This window comes from Peromyscus maniculatus, chromosome 2, assembly GCF_049852395.1.
Source record: "Peromyscus maniculatus bairdii isolate BWxNUB_F1_BW_parent chromosome 2, HU_Pman_BW_mat_3.1, whole genome shotgun sequence".
NCBI classification, from domain to species: Eukaryota; Metazoa; Chordata; class Mammalia; order Rodentia; family Cricetidae; genus Peromyscus; species Peromyscus maniculatus.
The window spans coordinates 27,413,844-27,435,541 of NC_134853.1; the positions used below are offsets into that span (position 1 = coordinate 27,413,844).

Below are 21,698 nucleotides of genomic sequence, written 5' to 3' on the forward strand. Positions count from 1 at the left end.
TTCTCTCTCCCAACTGCTCCCTGATCCTCCCCACTTTCCTAAAGCCTATGAACTTTGTCTTATCTTGATTGACAGCTTATTAATTTCTCTTAAGATCATATTTTTAAGTGTCTTATTGAATAGATGTTTGCATGTAGCCTTTCTATTAATCAGTGCTAGTATCAACTTATCTGCCCTCATCCTCCCTGTGAATACAGACTCTCACTGATAAGACATTTCCTTTGAGTTTTAGGCATGAGCATCTGGTTATCTCTGTCTCTTGTGGCATGCTTGGTTTGCAGAAAAGATGGTGAATACTTTTTGTCTTGTGGCCTCAGGGAAAATAGCTCTGGCCATGGATATAAAACAGTAAAGTAATTCTGAACTTTCCCTCTGTCTTTTATTTACACTTTCATAGTTTCTTTTCCCTGGGGTTATTTTCGTTTGTGTGTAGTTTATTGTTGATCTGCTCCCAACTCAGATTTTTGTTGCTGATAACCAAAGTTTAAGCACAAGAACTTTAACATTTATAAAGTCCAGTTAAACAAAGTGCATTTGCAAAATGTATTTTTGACTCTTGCTTGTCTATACAAACAATAAATTGTATAATAGATTATTTTTCAATGCATTTTTATATGTCCATAGTATGTTAATCTTCACATGAGTGTTTATACAAGTGGTGTGTGTGTGTGTGTGTGTGTGTGTGTGTGTGTGTCCATGCATGCGTGTAAGCATGCATGAATATGGCAGTCCAAGATTGACATCAGGAGTCTTCCTTGATCACCCTCCATCTTATTATTCATTGAGACAGGATCTCTGCGGAAGGTCTTGCAAGTATGGTTAGTCTGGCTAGACAGTTTGCTCTGTGGATTCCTTGTTTCTGCCTTCCAGTAACTGGAGCTATAGGCAGGCTGGCATGACACCAGAGTTCACTTGGATACTGAGGATCATGAGCTCCAGCTCTCACACTTACAGGGCAAGAATTAGCAACAGACCTATCTCCCCAGCCCAAGGGTTCTTTATGTTATAGTTATAAGTGCAGCTTATGTCTGAGTCAGCTTTCCAAAGTTTTATTGTTTCTGTTTTATATTCTTTTAGAATTTTATACATGTATATAATAGAATGTGGCTATATCAACCCCAATTTGTTTCCTCTAACTTGTCCAGATAATCCCCAATATGGTCCCTCCCACTTTTATGTCCTCTTCTAATATATATACCCCACTAAGACCCATTAGTGCTTCCCATACATTCATGGGTATGGGATTTTCCACTGGAACATGGGTAACCAAGCAGTGGTCATATCCTTCAAGAAGGATGGGTCTTCCTCTCCCAGAAGCTGTCAACTTCCAGCAGCCCCTCATCGAGGGCTGAGGCCCTGAGAGCACCTTCCCAACGTGTACCAGAGCTATGGCTAGACTGATATTGTGTAGGTCTTACACAGACTACCACTGTTTTGAGTTTGGAGAGCAGTAGCACGTCATATCCAGAAGATAGCATTTCATATCACTCCTCCCTATCCTCCTACTTTTACATTCTTTCTTCTTCCTCTTCTGTGAAGTTCCTTGAGCTTTGGTGGGGATGGGGGTTAATAAAGATGTCCCATTGATGACTGAGCATAAAATAAAAAATGATTACTACACATGAAAAACAACACGTGGTCATATTCAACTCATAGTTTACTATGGCAGAGTCATAGACAATGAAATGGACGTTGTTTGTGGTTTCCATGGAATAACATGGAACGTTAGAGGGAGAATAAGTCTCAGTTGATATTGTCATATGCTATGTGACCTTCAGCAAGTGACTAAGTTTCTCTGGTCTTTTATTTGGAAAAAGTGAGCAGTAGAACATGATTCATGGGGTTACATAATTACAACATGACATATAAAAGGCACTGGTCATGTCACAGAGAGTCAAATAGTAGTTGAGGAGTTCTTGTATTGCTTATCTTCTGTACAAAACAACCACACATTGCTTACACTGCTTTTCTTACAGGATAGCTGAATAAAAAGGGTCCAAAACATAATTTCTTGGTAAAATTATACAATGACATTTATTTTGTGACATGTATTGGCTTTGAGGCAACCATATCAATTATTTTTCTTGTTGCTATCAGAAATAGATGAGAAGGGTAACTTAAGGGAAACAAAACATTTTTTGTTCATAGTGTGAGAGAATAGAGCCTTTGACAGCAATGTTCATGGTGCTGGTGTGTAAGCAGTGTTCATGGTGCTGGTGTGTAAGCAGTGTTCATGGTGCTGGTGTGTAAGGCTGCGACTCCTTACCTGTGGGCAGTCAGAAAGCAGAAAGTACGGAATGCTGGTTGTGTTCTTTCTCTGTTTTTCTTCAGGCTGGGACCCTAGCCCATGGCACGGTCCACCTACACTCAGGGTGAGTGTTCTCTCTGTCTCTCTAAAGGCATCTCAGCTTACCCTGAAGTGTATCTTCTAAGTGATTGCCAACATAGTCAGAGAGACGGTGAAAACTAACCACTGTAGCAACACTATTCAGGTCACTGCATTTTTAATCACGAAGACGAGGAATAAGCAGAATTCCTTCTAATGATCCTGAAGACAGTGTGGTGGTGTGAATCAAATCCTCCGTCTCATTTCCAGCTGAAGTAACAGTAATACCTCGTAGTATCAACAGTCACTGCCACAGAGTTTTGTTACTTCCAGTGGAAATAACTGGGGATATTGAGAGGCATTGATATACCTCCTGGGACATGGCAGGGGCTCTCCTGTAATTTATATGAGCCACTAGTGCACAAAGTAAATAAGCAACACAATTACAGCTTTGCCAGCCCTGAGCAGGTATTAAGGATTTCCTTTGATCCACTTTGCTTTGGGAACTGGCTCTCTGCCATCTCTAGCTGCATTCCCTCCTGAATTCTACACTTTAGCAATTTTTTTTTCTAGGTCGTATAGTTATCATTTGATGCTCTGTGAGTTGGCGAGTGGATAAGAAAATGTCTGCAGAGGGAAACAAATCTTTAGCAATACAGGGAAGGAAAAGCTGCCTGTGATCACGGTGGGTGTTGAGGCTGCAGGGCAGCATGCATACTGATAAGGCTAATGCAAATGAGGAGCTCAGTCTCAGTCGCAAACCCACCTAGCTTTCTCTCTAAGGAATTAAAGGAGAAGAGAACTGAAGAGCAGGTCAACACATGATCCAGACTGTTTTATAAAAGCAGCAGTTTCCAGTAAGGATTTCAGAACGGCAAGGCACAGAACAGAGAAGGGGCAGTGCACTGAAACCTCACTGTGTGGTGTATAACCCAGCTCTTTACCCTTCTGGTTACATGGCCTCATGTGCAGACAAGAGTCAATAAGTTTTCCTCCAGTAGAGAGACTCCATGAGGTGGTACATGTAAAACACATAGCTGTTTCCTGGCACATATTAAATAGTCTATAAATGTTGTTATGATTATTTTTCTATTGATAGGTAGTTTCACATAGGACATTTATCTTCTTTTGGTTTATTAACTTCCCAGGGAAGTAGATGAGCTCAATGATAAGGTAGTAAACAAACAATAGAATGAGGGGATGGGAAAATAAATCTCCATAGAGACAGTTTGGGGGAAGGCTATTGTTCTCAGTCTATTAAATCAGTCTCAGCCTAAGCCAGCCTCATTTATCCAACCACATAGCTCATTCTGTCCCATTTGATCTAGCAACTGTTTTTAAATGGGGCGCCACTAGGCAGCTAGTCACTGAGCTCTAGAAAGGTGAGTTAGACATAGCAAGACTTTGTTGATAGAGTGACAACGTGAGCACTTTTAACTTTCTTTTTGTCTACCACATTCACCTCCTCACCTAATACACACACACACACACACACACACACACACACACACACACACCCTCAGAATCCTACAGATTCCAATATTTCCAGACACTAAAATACTCCACATCTTTCGGTTGCAGTAGAGAGAATTGATATGTGGGCTGAGTGTAGGGAGACTTGAAAAACAATATCCTGGAGTCTCCTGGAAGAAAAATGTCCCTAGAATTGCACAAAGTCCTTGAATCGTTCCATTCTAGCATTGTCCGAGTTCAACAAGGACCATGACAGACTGCTTAATGTACAAGATTTCCAGATAAAATACAGGATGTCAATTAAAATTAGAACTTCAGAAAAAAAAACAGATTTGGGGCAGGGTTCATGGGTACATGTGATATTGTGACACTCATACTAAAGGACAAAACAAAACAAAAGCCTAACTAAGGACCGGTGACTTGGCTCAGTGGCAGAGCACTTAGCATTTACAAGACTCTTTACTGAATCCCCAGCACTACAGACAAAAATCTCTCTAAAAAGCTAGTATAAAATCAGCTAGAAACAGAAAAGTAAGCCTCTGTAAATGCCTAGACCCAGGCTAAAGAGACTGTGTGTCGAATAGCCATGTAAACACACACATCCCTGTTCATAGGTTCCTGAAAGCAAACTTGAAGGCCGAGCTACTGACCGAGCTCTGGCTCAGACAACTCTGACAACTCTGAGGGACAGAAAGAGAGCAAAGCCGCTGCGTGGCCCTGAGCAGTGGCCACAGCAGAACATAATGGAACAAAGAAGCAGTGTTGCTGCTCAGAGGCGGGCTCCACCCCAGAGACAGGCTACCCACCCCAGAGACAGGTGCCCCACCCCAGAGACAGGTGCCCCACCCCAGAGGCAGGTGCCCCACCCCAGAGACAGGCTACCCACCCCAGAGACAGAAGCCCCACCCAGAGACAGGTAACCCACCCCAGAGGCAGGTTACCCACCCCAGAGACAGGCTATCCACTCCAGAGAGAGGTGCTCCACCCCAGAGACAGGCTACCCACCCCAGAGACAGGTGCCCCACCCCAGAGACAGGTGACCCACCCCAGAGGCAGGTGCCCCACCCCAGAGACAGGCTACCCACTCCAGAGACAGAAGCCCCACCCAGAGACAGGTAACCCATCCCAGAGGCAGGTTACCCACCCCAGAGACAGGCTATCCACTCCAGAGAGAGGTGCCCCACCCCAGAGACAGGTGCCCCACCCCAGAGGCAGGTGCCCCACCCAGAGACAGGCTACCCACCCCAGAGACAGGCTACCCACCCCAGAGACAGGTGCCCCACCCCAGAGACAGGTGACCCACCCCAGAGGCAGGCTACCCACCCCAGAGGCAGGTGACCCACCTCAGATGTGACTACCCACTCCAGAGGCAGGTGACCCACCCCAGAGGTAGGTGACCCACCCCAGAGACAGGCTATCCACTCCAGAGAGAGGTGCCCCACCCCAGAGACAGGTGCCCCACCCCAGAGGCAGGTGCCCCACCCAGAGACAGGCTACCCACCCCAGAGACAGGCTACCCACCCCAGAGACAGGTGCCCCACCCCAGATACAGGTGACCCACCCCAGAGGCAGGTGACCCACCCCAGAGGCAGGCTACCCACCCCAGAGGCAGGTGACCCACCTCAGATGTGACTACCCACTCCAGAGGCAGGTGACCCACCCCAGAGGTAGGTGACCCACCTCAGATGTGGGCTACCCACCCCAGATGCAGATGCTACTGCTCCTTCTTCTCACAAGCACAGGCTACCAGGGCAGTTACTATAATTGCATAGGGGGTGTAATCTTTAATTTGGGACTCAGTCACCTGCTTCAAGCATTGACAAAATCTCTTATCAGAGATTTATCCTAATCTGTCACTGAATGAACATAGCCCTTTCCCCTGAGAATAAAAAAACTGGAATAATGAGGCTAAAATGTGAGAAACAGAACAAAACAAAACAAAAAAGCTTGTTTTTTTTTTTAATAATTTCTAAATTTCACCATGAAAACAGTGAATACCAAAATGAAATTGGCATTGTCCAGAAAATCAAATTACTGAAGGGCAATGTGAATATAGTTATTTCCACAAATTAGAGACATGAAACATACAGGATTCAAAGTGTAGTTTTAGGAGATTTCAACCTACAGAAAATAACTTCATAAACAAACAGTAGATCACAGGAGGAAAAGATAAAAGTCATGCAAACACATAAAGGAAAACCTCACTGTGACGGGGAAGCTTCAGGGTCTCTGAGAATGCAGGAACTACAAAATTTTTTGGAAGAAAAACTTAGGAAAGGAAATGTTCCGTGCATTCGGGAAGAGAAGCATAAGCGTTGTGGTGGAAACACCAGAAAGAGGCTGCTCTTAGCTCCAGCAATGCTTTGTAAAGCTCAGAACAAGGACGGCTTGTTCCCAGTCTCCTTTCCCCATGACTCTGGTGAGAAGGACAGCAGACACTCTCAGCCACATGAAGACTCAGGATGTAAGCTACCCACACAGCTCTCCCCACACCGTTAGCTGGAGACGTGGACCAGCTGACTGATAGGAGGGTGAAGCAAAGGGTCGAAATATGGGAACGTTACTCCGTGAGAACAGACGTGAGCAGGGCAACTAGCGAGCACAGTGCAGACTTAGCGATGGTTTCCGGGAAGCCATTACAGCCTATTCCTCAGGCGTCACTCCAGGAAACACAATGTGTGAATAGAAGATCATTAATTTCATAATCACTCTCAGGATGTAAATTCTGCATTTCAGAAATTAAAATGGAGAACTAGCAAGTGTAAAGAGAAGCTATGGTGATACAATGCCTGATCTCACAGAGTAGAAATCTAACTTATTTTAATTATAAAATGACTTAAGTATTATACATTATAACTATACCCAATAACATTAAAAAATGTAACACATTCCATTTTAATAAAATGAGCCTTGAAAACCTGGAAAGGACTGGGGATGTAGTTCAGTTGGTAGAGTGCTTGTCCAGCATTCATGAAGCCCCGAGTTCCACGCTAGCACCATATAGACTGGGTGTGGTGGGACACACCTATATCCCAGCACCTGGGAAGCAGGAGGATCACAAGCTCATGGTACAAATTCAAGTTCACAGTACATAGCAAGTTTGAGAAAAGTGCAGCCTGAAAAAAAAATTAGTACATATGCTACTGAAACATGAAAATCATAATGTGGGCAAATGGAAAATTAAATAAATAAATACACCTTATACTTACATACACACTTACAATAATTATTAAAAATATAGTCATTAAGCATAACTCAACTGCTCAACTAATAAAACTGTTACTAGTTTATTGCTAAGAATTACTTTGGAAATCTGAATAAAGCATCCAATCACTTTATGAAAACAAGTATCTAACAAGCTGTAGGTTAGAAGAGTAACCCACAGCTCTGCTCCTTTCTTGTTGGCATCATGAATGCCATTCCCAGATGACTGGTACAGACAGGTTCCATAAAATCTGTGATGTCACACTGGCATGCTTATCAGCAACTCCAAACCTAGTGGATGCTGCCTTCATAGAAGACTGCTCCATCCGCTTTCCAGATTTACAGCATGATGGTGACTTCTTGCACTGCATAGGGAGCTTCTGCTGTCCAGGTGCCCAGTTGATCTGTGTGAGGATAAGGCACACCAGCAAACATGCCAGTGCTGTGCCTGGATTCCTCTCAAGATGGCCTCTTAGTAACATCTGCATTATATAACATATCCTTCACCTTGCCCTTGGCAATAGATGTTAGCCTGAGAGAGCTGTCATGATGGATCTCAAGTAATTCATTTTATATTAAACAAGTGAAAAATTCCATAGTAGTTCCTAACAGCAAGGTCTCTCAGAGGTTAAAAGACGGAAGGAACTTAAACCTTGGGAAGCAGCAAGCCCTTCCTTGCAACAATCAATATGGGTTTACTACAGAGAGCAACAAAACCCTTTTGGTTTCCTGACTGGAAGTCAGATCTCTGGTGCCCTTTCTAACCATCATTTACTTTCAGGGCACTTTGATTCTGTGTCTCTCATGTGGAGGCAACAAGGTGCTGGCCTCTGTTTGAACTCAAGTCCCCGTGGAGAAAAAGATTTCCCAACTGAGAAAATAAATACTTCCCAACTTCTTTGTTTGTCTTCCAAGTGCTCAGTGGGCACAGCACTCCTGCTCCCTCTGGGCAGTGCTCTTCCACTCTCCCGGCTAATTAACCTCTCCTACCGGGTTGCCAAATGAGCTGCTGACAGCCAGCCCTGAGCAACCAGAAAACACCAGGAGAGCACAGAGAGCAATTGGTGCTGTGACAGGATGCAGTTGGGAAAGGTTGACATCACACTCAGACAAGAGAGAGGATTTGCGCCTCCCTTCCTTTAGCCATGCTCCCGCTCACATAGAGCGTTCAGATGCCTTCTCCAAGCCGAGGGGAGGCAGTAAAGAGCGGAAGTGAATTGACAGTCTCAGAGCCCGGTCAAAAGGAAATGAGAGGTTCTAAAAAAGAAACATTAGTGCCTTCTGGAATTTTCAACCTCCTTAGCTACCCCTCTACAATATAAATAGACCTGAAACCAAAACGTGATTTTATTTATTCATTGATTTGTACTGGGTAAAGGGGGCGGGGGACGAACATGCCCGGTAAGTGCAGATATTCGACAGGCAGTTAAGAAGTAACATCTACAACACGTAACAGCACCAAAGTGGTGGGAATACCATAATTTATAGAGTGATCCAAAAGGGAGTCATTTACTTAAAAGAACGAGGATACGGGAAATAATTAAGAAATAGGGTTGCCTCTTTTTTAAACATCAAAACCAATTTCCAGTCCCTATGTGGCCATATATATTCACAGATTTTGGTGACCTTGAACATGGAGTATATTAAGCCATGATCTCCATATCATTTTCAGTGGGTTAAAATTCAGAGGGGTCAGTATAAGGCCATAAGCAAAATGAGAAACTCAGAAGTATTTATATAAGTTTTTCTTCTTTTTCTTTCTCTTCCTGGTCTCAGGGTTTCTTACTTTGCTGCACAAAGACAATTTAACTTTTCAATTTTTTAACTTTTAACATCAGTTTTTACCTTGAACATGACTATTGGCCCAACAATGCTTTCTGTTTGATTCTTCCTTCTACCCTTCCAGCTTACCCGCCATGCACACACTGTCTTATGTGAGAGCCAGGAACCAGTAAAACAGCTATTTATTGAAATTATGCTCTAACACATTCTCATTAGGAGATATTTAAAACTTAATCTGAAATTAGTATTTTTACTGGTGTCCTTCCTGTTTTGTGTATGCGTCCTTGGCATCATAAGACTGTCAGTGCCAACTGTTACTCATACTTACCCAACTGTTGGTACTTATGGCCTGCAATATTATATTGTGAAGGATTCTCAGAAATAATTCAGCAGGCCTACTGAGTGCTATTGATTAATGGTGTCTGTCTTGGCATAAGAAGGAAGAGAGCTGGAGACATGCTGCTCCTTCACAGACTGTGTCTTCAGAATCCTTTTGATGAATGTATCATTCCATCTCCTTCCCCTGCTGAATGTCTCTAAGAATATAGGGGAGGAGTTTATAAAAGAAATTCAAAATAGGGCTCTACATGCAGAGCTCTAATGCATCAATACTTTGCTTTTAGGGACCTGCTCTAGTTCTGGATGTCTACCTCATAACACTTACTCAAAATGCAACCATTTGTGCCTTCTTGAATTTTCAACTTTCTTAGCTATTTTTCTACAACATAAATAGACCTTAAACCAGACAGTGATCTTATTGATTGAAAAGTGCCAATATAAATGTAGGTAGATGGGGAAACCTACAGAGACAACCAAACCAAACTAGTGGGAACTCATGAAATTTAGATCAACAGCTGTGGAGCCTGCATAGGACAGGACTAGGCCCTCTGCATAAGCAAGACAATTGTGTAGCTTGATCTGCTTAAGGGGCCCCCTGGCAGTAGGACCAGAATCCATCCCTGGTGCATGAGCAGGTCTTTTGGAGCCCACTTCTATGACAGGACACCTTGCACAGCCTTGAGGCAGGGGGATGGGCTTGGATCTGCCTCTACTAAATGTACCTCCCCATGGGAGGCCTTACCTTCTTATAGAAGGGAATGGAGGGTGGACTGGGAGGGGGAGGCTGGAGGGGCAGGAGGAGAGAAGAGGGGGATCTTTGGTATTTGAAATGAATAAAAAAAATTCTTAGTTAAAAAAATAAATAAATGTAGGCAGGACTTATTTCCCATAGTGTGTCAGTCCTAAGAATATATTAAAAATTAAAGAGGTAAACAATATTCAGGGTCTTTTTTTATTATTTGAAATTACCGTTTTATGAGAAAAGCGAAATCTTTAACCAGTAATTGATGAATTAGGTAGACAGTGGGTATAACTAACGCTTTCGGTGCAGTGGAGACACTGGCAAACCGCAGTGCTCCTTCCTCTGGGTCTTCTGAAGGCTGCTCCTCTTTAACTCCCCCAACAAACTCTGACATTTAACTTCTCTTGTCGCACAATGTCCTTCTTCTCCTTTTAGGAAGTCTCAACACAACCTCATTCCTAAACCTTCCCTCTCTGCCAGCCATTTCTAATCTCAAACTTCAAGCTTGGCTCCTTCAAAGTGATGCAGAACACCTAGTTGAATGTTAAAATCTGGATTCTAGAATGTTCTACCTTAATTATACCAAGGCAAAATATTCATTTACAAACAAAGGTTACTTTTTTCTAACATTTTCTATTAATGTCCTTACAACAGTCCAAACACTAAGCTTGTTTGTTTTGCCCCAGTCTTTCATGTCTTCCTGTTTCTAAGGGTTAAGGCCTCTTCCAGGTCTTCACTTCCTGTCTTTGTTCCATTTTATTGACTTAAAAATTTGACTTCTAGTTTGAGGTCTCTTTTTCAGTCCATATGCAATGCCACTATCAGATATTTTGTTTTAAAGCATGTGCTAATTTAATATTTTCCTATTCAGAAATCTAAAGAGAGCCTGCTTTGTTATATAACAAAACACCCTACACTCTATTCACTGTTCTCTACGATCCAGTGATAATCCAGCTGATGGTCCACCAGTTGTTTCATCCCTCCTCCTCTGCATCCTTTCTCGGCACTCTCTTTCCTTTCTTCTTTCCATGAGAACTCACCAAATGATTATAGTGTCTAGCACTGTGCTGGGACTTGGAAACACTAAAGTAAATAACAATTTGTTAATCAACCTATTGAAGCTAGATGTGGATACATAAAGTCACACTAAACTGTGGTGAGTGCCTTAACAGAGGCAAAGACCAACACCACAGGAACATAAAGGAAGCTGCAACTAGTTCCCTCAGGACAGGGAAAGATTGTTCAGATAAGTGTCTTGAAACAAACAAAGCATTAACTTTAGATGTAAGGAGTTTCCATAGGCTGTATTTTATTGGTGAAATCATTATGGCCACTCCACGTAGTTAAAAGGATATTTACTTAACGGTGTAACTCACAAATTAAGTGATAGGTAGGTCGCAGGGTCTGGGGAAGGTGTATCGCAGTCCAGCGGTGTTCTCTGGAGCTCTGCTTGGTTCACCTCCAGTGTTCAGCGTCCCGGCACCGAGAGAGCGCACAGAGAGAGCGCTGGCCCATCCAGCTCTCCGGTCTCCAGGTGCCTCCCTGGCCCCGCCTTGTAGGCGTGACAGTTGCCAGAGTCTCAATGGGAGTTGGAACTTCCAGATCCAAGCTGGAATAGCTACCCACTACATCTCCCCCTTTTTGTCTAAATAAGAAGGTTCTAAACTAATATAAGACTATATAAAAAGTAATGGTTATCAAATATTGTCCAGGATTAATGAGGGATAATGACCTAGATAAGATGTAACTACAACTAATGCAAACAATATCAAGCAAGAAACACATACTAAAATCCAGAGAAGTATAGAGCATAGGTAAATGTCATGTTATAAAGATCATTTAAAGGTGTCCTATCCTAAAGAACCTGAATCTAATACTTAATATGTTCTATCTAAGATATTATATATACTAAGTTGTAACTATAACTGTTTAAAATGTTTTACATTGGTATAAATTTTAGTTTATTGATACAAACTTGAAGTTAATTTTGTTATACAGTATATATATATATATATATATATATATATATATATTTCTATTCTTGTTTGAGGTGTTATGTTTATGTAACTCATTTAAAATTTTAATGGATAATTAAAAATAGATTAATAATTAGTCATCTATGATAATCATATTTGTAGCCATGTTAGTTAAGTCTTCTAGGTGTACATAGATATATTTCAGATAGATAGGTAATCTTCAAACACTTCATAGACCTAGAGAATATGGCATTTAAATAACTTAGAATTCTGTTGATGTGAGACACAATTGCTCCTGGCTACACCAATTGATCCCGAGAGAATGTTGGGCTTCTAAGACATTCTATTTGGAAGTTTGTCTCTTTGGCACAAAATGGCCCACTGGGCAAAGAACTGCCCTTGCCTTGATGGCTAACAGTACAAATGCAATGCTGTCCTTTCTGGACAAGCGGGACACAAGGAAAGCGACCACTGTACTCTGCCAAGACAGGGTAAGATGGTCTTTCAGAATTCCTGCTTCTGAAAATGGTCTGTCAGATACTCTAGGCCTGTAGCCAGTTTGAATGCACCAACAATGCTGAGAAATATTAGGTGACTGTCCAGGCTGCCAGTTGTCTTGGTCTACTCTTGCAAGATTCCCGAAAGTTGCTTGCATCCATCTACCATTTCTCAGGTACCATTATGTTCCTTCTCAGGTCTCTGATGTGGTTAAAGACTAGATAGTTGTAATTTCCTCAGTTATGATAAAAGATAAGTTAGATATAAAACCTTAAACTCACAAATATAAGATAGATAGGACATCTTCTTTAATATTGTAACTGTAATTCTTGCTCGATAATTGTTTAACTTGTTATATGTAATTTTACCATGTTAAAGTTAAAACCTTCCTTTTTAAAAAAAGAAGAAAAGGGGAAGTGCTGTGGATATCGCTCTATATAAATAAAACACTGATGGCCAGTGACCAGACAGCAAGTATAGGCGGGACAAGGAGAGAGGAGAATTGGGGAAAGAGGAATAAGGAGGGAGAGACACTGCAGCCACCGCCAGGACAAGAAGCATGTAAAGACGCCAGTAAGCCACCAGCTACGTGGCAAGGTATAGATTTATAAAAATGGGTTAATTTAAGATAAAAGAACACTTAGCAAGAAGCCTGCCACGGCCATACAGTTTATAAGTGATATAAGCGTCTGAGTGATTATTTATATGTGGATTGTGGGACTGCGGGGCTTGGGGAACCTGGAGAGAAGCCCTCCAGCTACAGTATTTCTCTGCCTCTTTCCATATTTTATACATTCTCCATACAGCCAGAAAGCACACCATTAAAGAAGCTCTCATTACTCTTTGCCCCTCATTTAAAGGTCTCCCACTCCACAAGTAGTGTGTTAAAGAGTGCCCTGTACCACAACCCAAGGTCACTTGAAGACTCAGGATGAAGCCTTAGTTGGTTTTTTTTGCAGATCGACGTAGCAGAAAAATGAGTGTAAGCTCTCTTTCCAAGAGTACTGGTGTTCATATCAAAAGGGTGAAGGAGGCCCAGACACTACAAAATATGCCATGTACAAGTGCCAACAGAGATTAAAATAATGCACACGTAGGTCAGAGAATCACAATGATGGCCAGCAAGTCCTGGAGGCTGAGAGAAAGGCAGGCAGGGTCTCCACAAGACTCCAGGAATAAACATGCTGCCAGCACCCTCTTCTCAGACTTCTCTCCTGAAAGGTGAGAAAATTACTTGCTATTGTTTAGAACCACTCATTTGGTGGTAATTTATTCAGTGGCCTAGAGAAACTAGTGCACTCTCTCAATCCCTTGCGATTTTGTCAGGTTATAAAAACCCTCCAATATCCCTCCCCCCTTTTTCCTCTGAGCTTGTCCCAAGTGCAGTTTCCTAGGCTGCCATTTTGGATTGTGTGTGTAATTTCTCCTTTCTTTGAACTTTATTTTAGACTCTAAAAAAATCAAGAATTTGCCATTTTTGTGAGCCCTTATTTAAAAGGTTACAAGATTCTGAATGATGTTAACATAATTTATACATCTAATGCCTTTTAAAATTAGCAAGCTTATTATCTTAAGAAGCCTGTTTGTTTTTTTGTTTTTTTTTTAAGTGGGGTAGATTCTAATGAAGAGTGGAGGTGGGAAGGAACAGGAAGGAGTAGAGAAAGGGGAAACCATAATTAGGATATAGTATGTGAAGAAAAAATTTATTTTCAATAAAAAGAAAAAAAACTTAAAAATTATTTTAATTTTTTTTATGTGTGTGTGTAGTATGTGTATGCCATGTGGGTGGGGGTGCCTGTAGAGGCCAGGAAAGGGCATTGGATCCCCTGGAACTGGAATTACAGGCAATTTTAAGCCCCCTAATGTGGATGCTGGAAACTAAACCTGAGTCCTCTGGGACAGCAGGAAGATCTTTTAACTGCTAAACCTCCTCTCCAGCCTGTTTCATGCCATTTTATTTTATTTTCCTTTCTTTTCTCCCTTTCTTTCTTTCTTTCTTTCTTTCTTTCTTTCTTTCTTTCTTTCTTTCTTTCTTTCTTTCTTTCTTTCTCTCTCTCTCTCTCTCCCTCTCTCTCTCTCTCTCTCTCTCTCTCTCTCTCTCTCTCTCTCTCTCTCTCTCTCTCTCTCTCTCCCTCCCTCCCTTCCTTCCTTCCTTTCCTTCCCCCGCCCCTCTCTCTCTCCCTTTCTTTTCTTTCTTTCTTTTTTTTTGTAGCATAGTTTCTCCAGGTCTCTTCACCTAAATGATACCAAACACAGACCTGAGAAGGACAATGAAAGTGCTGAACACTTTTAGGAAGACATGAAAGATGCTAAATAGGGGCTGGAGAGATGGCTCAGCAGTTAAGAGCACTGACAGCTCTTTCAGGGGACCTGGGTTCAATTCTCAGCACCCACATGGCAGCTCACAACATTCTGTAATTCCAGTTCCAGGGGACCTGACACCCATGGCAAAACACCAATGCACATAAAATAAAAATAAAATTTAAAAGTCCTGCCATTAAAAACGATATTAAATGAAACCATATAGAACACACTCCCAAAATCTGTTTACCACATAAATAAAGCTAACTCTCTGAAGGCGCATCCCAGTGTTGCACTGCAGTGCCTTGTGCACATCGCAGGTCCTCAGTATTTGTCTGTCGAATGAATGGATGAATGAAGGAATGATACGTGGGGTCAGGTCAATAGACTTTACCCCACTGGAATGATAGTCTTTACCTCATTGAACTATGTCCCTCTTTGATGAGAAAGGAAAAATAAATTCATGAATGTATGAAGGTCTTTAAATTGTGATAGTATTTATGGGATCATAATATGCAAAAATCAAATTAGCAAATGTGATCAATTTACTCCATCTTCTTGAATAGCCTGAGAGTAGAAGTAAAAGTTTGGGTCTACAGAGAAGGTTCAGCCAGTCAGAGAATTTGCTATGCCTGCAGAGTGCAGGAGTAACTCCTCCATGGCAGCTCACATCTGTATACAGTTCCAGGAGACCCTCCGCCCTCTCCTGGTATTCATAGGCACTGTATGCATATGATGCTCACATAACACACAGACAGGACATTTATGCACATAAAATAAAAATAAATATTTTTAAAACCTGAAAGCTCATTATTTACTAATTTTTTGCTTGTAAGCTTCACTCAAAATTCTGAAATAATCATTTAAATAAAATTGAGATTCTAAGTGATTTACCCAAGGTCAGTGGGTTAGAAAACTGCAGAGCACAAATTTCAAATTAGACTCACCTGATTGCAAAGCTCATACTGTTTTTTACTGTTCCAGCTTTATGTGGCTTCAAATCACTTGACTTCTGACTTCAACCCTAGCAACCCCCCACCCAACACACACACACACACCAGTTCAAGTTGATTCCTTTCTTTTTAACCATGCTGCTGGCTTTGAATTGTTTCTAGGCTTCCCATCATCTTGTGATAGGAATGCCACCCACTTATGCTGCATCTGACCTCCACCTGGTCCTCGTCAGCGTGATGTTGCCTTCATCATCTCTTCAGGGTACTTGCCCTTTCTCTGCCACCTTCCTACACCATCTGGCACATTCCTCTGCCACATGGCTTCCATACATCCTGCCTCCTTCTGCTCTCCATTCTGTGAATTCCCTTTATATATAACCCTTTGACAATTTTTCTCTGCTCTTGAATTTCTGGTCTCTACTTTCATCCCAAGTTTCACTGCCATGCCCTGTTCTTTCTCATCCCATGGCAGCCTGTAGAGTTATGATTGCAACATATGTCTATAATTCCTTCATTGTATTGAGAACATCCATCACACTGCCGACAGAATGCTGATTCTGTTCATACGTTTCAAATTTTAGAGGAAGGGAGGGCGCTTCCATGCAAAATGAGCCTACTTTGCTTCACAAGTTGATTTGGGGGGTCACTAAACCAAATAGAAAGTAGCACCATATGAATACACAAGGAATTCTGAGCAAATACTTTTCCTGAATTTCTGGAGATTAAGTTACATATACACAAAATCAAACAAAGAAAACACATATGCCATTTTTCTCTGTTCCAGATTTATATTGAATATTTTAAAATACTGAAATGTTTAAGTGAATGGATATGCATACGACCAGCATCTAAAGTCAATAATTGTTCATTTCTACCATAGTTAGTAAATGTAGCTATAAATGTGTGTGTGTGTGTGTGTGTGTGTGTGTGTGTGTGTGTGTGTGTGTGTGTGTGTGTGTACATTTAGAGGGTGCTATGCAAGAAAGTGAAGATCAAGAAACCTCAGAAGATGTCTCCTAAAGAGGAGGAGATTTTCTCTCACAACCTGGAATACCATTGCCATTTCAAAATCAGAACTTAGTATCATTTCCATACTATCATATAAATAGTGGCCTATATTCAAATTCCCTCTATTTAGGAACATTGTTCAGGAACATTGTTCCGGAAATGTATTTTATTGCTTAAACATCCAGGATTAATAAAGTTTCATATAGTATACTCCGATATTTTGCCTTGTTAGTGTCTTTAATTGAAGCAAGCCCCCTATTAATCCCCGACACTCTATGACTATACACAGCCAAACCAAGCTGGCTGGCTTGTAAAATATATCACATTTTAGATATGGTGAAAATTTTCAATTGTAACTTAATTCATATTTTTCCATTAGTTATAGATGGTGTCTATAGTAATGATAAAAATCTGGTTAAATTGTTTGAGACAAGGTTTAATATCTAAGCACCTGTGTTGGAGTACATGCAGCACAAGGGCTGTCCCAGCATTCCATCTCCAGGTTAGGGGAGGAGAGTCCAGTGTCCATTGCAAAGGTACTGTTCCCATTGCAGCTGGCAAGTAGCCTATTATGCACTTGGGCAGGGCTGAATTACCCACTGTCTAACTGTATTCCCTTAAAAAGTTAAGCACTCATTAATCATCTTTCTGAATGCATTGTTGTATTTGAAGCTGTAAGATGGTAGTTTTTTTCTAATTGTTTCATGCCTTGCAGATAGAAGTACTATGTGACCTATAAAGAAGAACTTTTTCATCAACTATGATGAAATAGACATATACCCTTTGGTAAATAATCATGGTAGAAGTTTATTTTTCTCTTTCATTACCAATTTTTAAAATGCTCCAATGAAGTAAGTTTTTCTTGTTTTTTCTTCTTTAGACTCAAAATTTATTTGTTATGTTATTTTCAATTATTTGAATCATGAGTCTCACACATTCTCAAAGGCCCCAGTTTGGGTTGGTGAACACCACTTTAGGCTGATTTCTGTCACCCTTGACACTTCTCCATTAGGTTTTGAGTGTTTCGTTGTTTTCTGGCAAGAGGGTGGCTCAGACTTCTTTTGTGCTTTTCCACATGGGACCATTATGACTATAATTTGTGGCAGGTCATTCTAAATGTAGGCTACATGCAACACAAATTCATTGGCCCCAGGAGTCAGCTCTCACCCGCAGAAGAAAGATGTTTAGGTTCATACCCTGTTTAACTCATTGCTAAGAAATAGGAAGAACTGACAGGACGGTCAGAGCATGTGCTGGGTATAGCAGTCTGTACACATCACCAGCAAGAACACTAGCATGGCTACAAGTGAATGCTTCAAATTACATGAACACTATAATTCATTCCATAGCATTTATAAAATTGTTTACAATCTTTCTGAAGGAAACAAAAGTTGTTAACTTTTTAACATTCTATTACTTGATATGTAAGGGAAATGGCAGTAATGTCAACAAAATATTGGTTTGATAGCAGCCAAAAGTCATATGTAAACTATGAAAAAAACTTGATATATTGAACCAAGATGAAACACTGAATATTATATGTAATGTCAGACCAGTGCTTTTAAAATACAACTAATCTATAACTGATCACCAATAGTTAGAGTTTCAGAATTTATTATAAGTGTCAGAAGTTATAATGAGCCTCACATGATTATCACAGGCAAAGCCTGTACAGGGACATTCTTTCAAAGGATAGATGAATATTCAAATAACATTTGTATCTGTTTATCATATTGGGGCTACCACCAAGAAAAAAAGTCCTCTAAATAGTATAAGCATGCTATGGAGGTTAAGAAAACTGTGGTAATTTATAATGAAAACATATAGACATTCCTGGAACAAAATGAAGTTAATGAGTCACTCATGGATCTGGAATTCTGAGCAGAGATCAAACTCCAACCAGATGTTAATAAGGGTAGTACAAAAGAGGAAGTACACCATCTTGGTTTTCAAGAACAAAAACAGAGATAATGTGGGCACCCTGACTCCATGGTGAAATGTGCTAATGCATTCAAACTGTGTTTCTTGTTTTCCTTCCCCTGGAAAGTAGTAAGATGGACAATGTTTACCATATGCTTACATATGTTGTTTATTCTTTAATACATATATATATATTGCTTTAAATCAATTTTTATAAATCAGGAAAACATAATTTTTAGTTGCCATCTTTCCTAAACAGCTAATTTTCCCTGAGGTGTTTGCTGTGGAGTTTAGAATCATCTGTTCCACAGCTAGAGGGAAAGGCTTAGAGCTGACTGTGGGTTCTTCCACAGCATCTTGCTTTTTCCATTAAGTTAAAGGCTATTTTTTCACATATGTTTTTCATGCTGTATACTCAAGCAATGGCTTACTTTCCACTCTGTCTGGAACAGGAAAGACCAAGGCCAAGCACTCTTTCCTCTTGTTAATGGTACTTAAGTTTTGGCATATCAAGACCTCTTTGAAAATTTAATGCAAACTGTAGACACTCCCCTTGGAAAAATACACAATATTTTGCATGAGATTTTGAAATTATTTGTTGGTCTCTGAAGCTCACTCCTGGATAGCTATTGACTAGATGAACTAAAAGACAGTCTGCATCCATGTAGGCAAGGCTGTTGTAAATAGAAAGGGAGTGGAACAGAGCAGTCCAACCCTGCCTTTTACTGAGTGAACATATACATGTGTGATTGTCAGGCATCATCAACAAAATTCTTCTCCTCAGTTCTTTGAAAATTCACAAGAAGAAAGAAGAATAAGACAATTTCAAAGTAGTATGATTTTAGAGTTAAAAACAGAATATAAAATAAAATACTAGTTGTTAAGAGACAACCTGGAAGAGATCGTAGCTTAAAGCACATTTCTTAAAGCTACCACCCACTATTCCAATTGTCAATGAGTTGAAAATGAGTATTCATGATAGCATAATATCTCACTTGCTCCCCTAGGAGTTAGCCATTCATTTTCTTGGCAATCTAGAAAAATATTCTGAATTGCTACCCATGCTTAAAATCAATCTTTCTTCTAGAGTTGAAATAATTTGTACTTGTTTGGTACCCAGTTGGAGCATTCACGAGTATTTAATTCCAGGTTATTTTATCAACTGGTTTTTGTTGTCCCTACACACTTCTGAGGGAAAAAAACAAAGCAAACAAATGAACAAATAAGTCATCAATCTTTCTTCCTAAAAGATGCTGGCTAAATCAAGTCCTTCACAAAGATTTTTACCATGGTTTTCAGGCAATCTGACCTCAAAGTGTCAAGAAGTTACTTACTCTTTTTTGATGCCTTATCATTTCCTGCTGGGCCCTGTACCCATGGCTCACCAAGTTGACCTACTTGCTTGAAATGCTCTATCCTGTTCTATGTAATCAAGATTCATTTGTTCTTCAATGTCTGGGTCAGTCTGCCTCTCCACTGAGAAGCCTTTTTACTTTTTATCCGTGCAGGAACAGTCTCTTCTGTTGTTCAGTTCCATCACTCTTTACTGGAAAGCAGGAAGAGAAGAAACAGATGAAAGCTGTGAGTGCCATGTAAACAAAAATTATGCCAGTGTTTTTACCTATGTATGTCTGTAGTTGTGGTGCTTACCATAGTGCCCAGTATTTAATGAGGAGGGAGGGAATTGGGGGGGGAAGAAGGAAGAGAGAAAGAGAAAGTTGCCCAAAAGGATTTTTCTTCTTTTTGCCCATTATTGTTGTTGAAACAGAGACTCACACATTGCTGGGTGGCTTTGAACTGCTGTTCAAAGATCCAGATGCAGAATTCTTGGCTCTTTCTCCAGCACTAACTATGTCTGCTTGTGGGCCATCATGCTTCCTGCCATGATGATTATGGACTAAACCTTTGAACCGTAAGCCAGCCTCCATTTAATGTTTTCTTTATCAGAGTTTCCAGGGTGGTGGTGTCTCTTCAAAGCAATAGATACACTGAGACAGTGGTTGTCATTGTATGCATAACAACCTATGTATGCATATAACTGAACATTACAGGTGTATGCCACCACATTGGTTTATGTGGTATTAGAGGTCAAATCCACCCAAGCTCTCATGCAGTCTAGGCTAGTACTTATTATACTTTACAATTGGGTCTTTTTTTTATTTCAGAATTTAAAATATATTTCTCTCAATAAAGCATAAATGTAATGAAGTATATCTTTTTGAAAATATTTGACATTTTTATTTGAGCATAATTGATATGAAAAACTACATATTTAATGTATACATAAGCTTGAAACACTCTACATGTAAATACTCTACTGCTGTGGAATATTGTTGTGTATACTGTGAATATGTGTTGCTCTGATTGGTTGATAAATAAAATGCTGATTGGCCAGTAGCCAGGCAGAAAGTATAGGCAGGGTAAGCAGATGAGGAGAATTCTGGGAAAAGTCAGTTGAGTCAGGTGTCACCAGCCAGATACAAAGGAAGCAAGATGACAAGGCAGAACTGAGAAAAGGTACCAACCCACATGGCTAAACATAGATAAGAATTATGGGTTAATTTAAGTGTAAGAGCTAGTTAGTAATAAGTCTGAACTAATGGCCGAGCAGTAAATATAAGCTTCTGAATGATTATTTTACAAGCAGCTGAGGGACCTTGCAGCTGGGAGGGACACAGAAAAACTTCAAACTACACACTCTACAATCAACATATTCAGGATTACACACTAACATATCCCAGAAATTTTTTGCATCCCCCTGTTTTTGTTTATTTTCTTATAATAACACTTAACACAAGGTCTAGTCTTTTAAATCTTGCAAAGTGCTATATTATTAACTATAGGCACTATGCTGTACAGCAGATTCCTAAAACAGTTCAGGCTACTGGAGTGTTAGAAACACTAAACAACTCCCATTCCCTTTCCCACCTACCTCATGACAAAAACTGTCTTAGTTAGAATTTCAATGGCTGTGAGGAGATACCATGATCATGGCAACTCTGATAAAGGAAACATTAAATGGAAGCTGGCTACAGTTCAGAGGTTTATTCCATTATCACCATGGCAGGAAGCATGATGACATGCAGACAGACATGGTGCTGGAGAAGTACCTGAGAGTTATACATCTGGATCTACAGGCATCAGGAAGAGAGAATGACACTGGGCATAGCTTGAGC

At 40.5% G+C, this 21,698-nt stretch overlaps 1 long non-coding RNA gene across 2 annotated transcripts in view; it reads left to right on the forward strand.

Moving 5' to 3' along the window:
- The first annotated feature begins 12,207 nt into the window (after positions 1 to 12,207).
- Positions 12,208 to 21,698, forward strand: part of LOC121827531 (uncharacterized) — a 59,530-nt gene continuing 50,039 nt past the window's right edge. For both annotated transcript variants that reach the window (XR_013048840.1, XR_013048841.1), the window contains exons 1-2: positions 12,208 to 12,515; positions 20,031 to 20,103. This is a non-coding gene — a long non-coding RNA (uncharacterized LOC121827531). The remainder of the gene's footprint in view (positions 12,516 to 20,030; positions 20,104 to 21,698) is intronic.